Here is a 4,340-nt window from a genome sequence, read left to right on the forward strand (position 1 = left end):
CACCATCTGAGCGGCGTCCTCTTGGAGGGTCAGCCAAAAGTATCCAGCCAGAAGTATTTTTCGAGCCAATGCTCGGCCGCCCGGGTGACCCCCGCAAGTGCCTTGGTGTACCTCCTTCAGGATGTAATCGACGTCTTCTGGCCCTACGCATTTGAGTAGGGGTCGGGCGAACGCCTTCTTATAGAGTTGGTCGCCGAACAGCATGAACCGACCGACTCTCTTCTTTATCAGGCGAGCATCCTCCGGATCGGTAGGTACAATCCCCGTACGCAAGAACTCTATTAGGCTCGTCCTCCAGTCGTTCGGAAAGGTGATTCCCTCCATACAGTCGAAGTGGGCTACCAGCGATACTTGCTCGATCGGCTGACCTATGACGATCGGCATTAAAGAGCTGGCCAGCTTTGCTAGCCCATCCACCGTTTGGTTCTTCGATCGAGGGATCTTCTAGAAAACCACCTCTTGGAAGTTGGCCTTCAACTTTTCAAAAGCCTCTGCATAGAGTCTTAACCACGAGCTACTTATTTCAAAGGTCTCGGATAGTTGTTGAGCGGTGGGAGTCTGAGTGGATGAGGATTTTATCCGCTCCCACGTGCCGAGCTGCTTGTAGGTCAGCTATCAATGTCTCATACTCTGCTTCGTTGTTGGTAGCTCAGTAATCCAGCCGGAGGGACAGCTGCATCCGATCTTCCCATAGTGAGATGAGGATCAAGCCAATCCTGCTGCCCTGTCGAGTGGATGAGCCATCCACATATATCTTCCATGTCGTTGGTGGTTCGTTACTCTGGACTTCTATAATAAAATCCGCCAGGGCTTGAGCTTTAATCGCCGCTCGGGGTTGATATTGGATGTCGAATTCACTAAGTTCGGTCGTCCATTTGATTAGTCGCCCGGACGCCTCTGGATTGAGGAGGACTCTTCCTAGAGCGCTATTAGTCATCACTATTATTGAATGCGCTAGGAAATATGGGAGAAGCCTCCGTGCGGCGAGTACCAGTGCATAAGCCAATTTTTTTAGACCAGTGTAGTGAGATTCAACGTCCTTCAATATATGACTCAGAAAATATACAGGTTGCTGATATTGTCCATTCTACCTGACTAAGGTCGATCCAACAACATGTTCGTTGGATGACAAATATATCTAGAGCGGCTCACCCGCGACTGGTTTGACTAACATAGGTAGTGAGCTTAGATACGCCTTCAGCTCCTCCAACGCTCGGTCACACTTAGCGTCCCATTGAAATTTTGTGGCTCAGCGCAGTATTTTGAAAAATGGCAGACTTCGATCAGATGACTTGGATATAAACCGGGATAATTCCGTGATCTAACCTGTCAGCCTCTGAGGTTCCTTCAAATTCTGAGACGGAGGCATGTTCTGCAAAGCGTGGACCTTACTGGGGTTGGCTTTGATGCCCGCTTGATGACAATGTAGCTTAGGAAGCGACCACTCTTTGCGCCGAACAGACATTTGCCCGGGTTCAGCTTTATCCCGTATGCTCTCAACATCCGGCAAGTCTCGTCGATATCTGCTCATAGGTCAGCCGCTCGGAGGGATTTGATGAGTATGTCATCAACGTATACCTCCATATTACGGTCGATATGCAGTCGGAATACTTTATACATTAGCCTTTGGTAAGTGGCTCCACCGTTCTTCAGTCCGAATGGCATGACGTTGTAGCAATATATTTCGTTGATCGTGATGAAGCTGACCTTCTCTTGGTCCTTGCAGGCGAGCGTCACTTGATGGTATCCTTGATATGTGTCGAGCATGCAGATCAGCTTGTAGCCTGCCGTCGAGTCCACCAGTTGATCTATTTTGGGTAGCGGATAGAAATCCTTCAGGCATGCCTTGTTTAAGTCGTAAAAGTCAATGCAAACCCGCCATTTGTTGCCTGGCTTGGAGACCAGTACCACATTGGTGAGCTAGCTAGGGAATTAGGCTTCCCTGATGTGGTCGGCCTCCAACATCTTTTCTATCTCCGCCCAGATGATTACGTTCTGCTCGGCACTAAAGTCCCATTTTCTTTATTTGACCGATCGAGCGTCCGGTCGGACGTGCAACTCATACTAGGTCGCGCTTGGGGAGATGTCAGACAGCTCATGTGTCGACCATGCGAACATATCATGATTTTTCTTGAGGTAGATGATCAATTCCACCTTCTGCTTCTCCTCTAGGTCGACAGCCACGAAAGTCGTGGCTTCCGATCAGCTTGAATGGATCTGTACCTCTTCCTTTAGCATCGCCGAGCGACCAGTTGGTCGCCTTTGACCTCACCCACCTGGTCATCTATTGGGAATTTTATCTTCTGGCAGTAAGTGGATACTACTGCTTAGAATTCGTTGAGGGTCGGTCGGCCCAAAATGACATTGTAGGATGATGGTGCGTCCACAACTATGAAGTTGGTGGTTCAGGTCCTCCTCAACGGCTCTTCTCCCATCAAGATGGCTAGTCTTGCTTGGCCGATATTCGACAAGACCGCATTGCCTGTGAACCTGTAAAGTGGGGTCGCCATGGGTAGCAGTTCGCTGCAACCGATCTACAGCTAATCAAATGCCTTCTTAAAGATGATTTTCACTGAACTCCCTGTGTCGTCGAAGGTCCGGTGGATGGTGTAATTGGTGATCACCGCTTAGATGATCAAAGCATCATCATGAGGGATTTCGACCTCTTCCAGATCGCTGGGGCCAAAGCTGATCTGAGGCCCTTCGGCCTTCTTTTTGCTGCATCTGACGGCATGGATCTACAATCGCCAAGCGTATGATTTTCGGGCCCGGTTGGAATCTCCACCAATCGACCCTCCGACAATCATGCCTCTCTCCCCAGGAAGCGTTATTTCTATTTTCCTATTCCCGAGCGGATGACCTATTTCGTTCGGTCGGGATCTTGGAGAGATCGGTTTCCTCCCTCCGCTGATGGTGATGGCGCTCGAGCTCCCCTCTTTCTTCTCGCCGCTCGGTCGAGTGGCGGCGATCCCTTCGATTGAGAGATAGAGAGCGACGATGATATCCCCTGGGGGCTGGTTGGTTAACGATCAGCGTCAGTCCTCGACAGTCCCGCGTGTTGTGCGTTGCCGACTGGTATAACGAGTAAAACATAGGTGTCTATAGCTTGCCTTTGAATATCTTGGGCCGACCAGACGCTACGTACTGCACGGCATGTGCTCTGGTCTCTTGATGCAGTCGTGATCCTTCAGCCCTCGGTCCTTTGGGTGGCTTATGGCTGCTAGTTGGTCGATGTTAGGCCGACATCGAATGCTCGGTCGGCGCCTCCTTCCTTCTGGCCGCTTGGGCTTCTTCCACGTTGATGTATTCGTTGGCCTTTTTCAACACGTGGTCAAAGTCCCAGGGCGGCTTCTAGATGAGCAAGCGAAAGAAGTCCCTTTCGGTGATCCCCTGGGTGAAGGCATTCATCATAGTCTCGGACAAGATCGAGGGGATATCCATGGCCACCTGGTTGAAGCGTTGGATGTACGCTCGGAGCGCATCCTGGGCCCTTGTTTCAAGGCAAAGAGGTAGACACTTGTCTTTTGGTAGCGTCGGCTGTTGGCGAAGTGATGCTGGAAGACAGCTCGGAAGTCTTTGAAACCTCATATCGAGCCGTCCGACAGCCTTCTGAACCATCGCTGCACCGATTCGGAAAGAGTCGTGAGAAAGACTCTGCACTTCAGTCCGTCCGTGTATTGGTGCAGCGTGGCTTGGTTATCGAACAAATCCAGATGATCATCTGGGTTGGTCATCCCATTGTACGTCCCAATCGCCAACGGGGTGTAGTGTCAAGGTAGACGGTCTTGTAAGATTTCCTCCGAGAACTGCCTGTTAATCCGTTCTGGGGAGACGACGCTTCGGGGTGCTTTTCCTTTCCTTGTATCCCGAACGAGCACCTCATCAAAAGATGATCCTCGTTCTTGATAGGCTTGGGCTATCTCTAAGGGGCTTTGGAATAAAGCCCGATGGAAGGGGATCGGCATGGGCGGCGCTTCCCCTTGGGTGACGGTCGGCCTTCAGTTCTACTTCCATACGGAGAGTTGCTCCGCTCGGTCTTCTTGCCCCGCTCGCCTATCAGTCGCCGAGGTTGCAGGTTGTGGTGCAAGCCGATCGGCTATCGCTTGTTGTTGCTGCTCTATTATTTTTGATGCTCATGCTTGCATAAGCATCTCCAACTCTTCTTGCGTGAGCATCACGTTAGTTAGCCGTCCAGCGTCTTCCATTTCCTCGACTCGAATTCAGGCGAAAGTTCCCATAAATGACGCCAAATATATTCATGTCCGAAAGTCGAGGAGGTGGATACTGGGGACATGGCACTCCTGCTGACCTCCAAAGGACTTTGCGCTTGCCTGCAACAC

This window comes from Zingiber officinale, chromosome 3B, assembly GCF_018446385.1.
Source record: "Zingiber officinale cultivar Zhangliang chromosome 3B, Zo_v1.1, whole genome shotgun sequence".
NCBI lineage: Eukaryota > Viridiplantae > Streptophyta > Magnoliopsida > Zingiberales > Zingiberaceae > Zingiber > Zingiber officinale.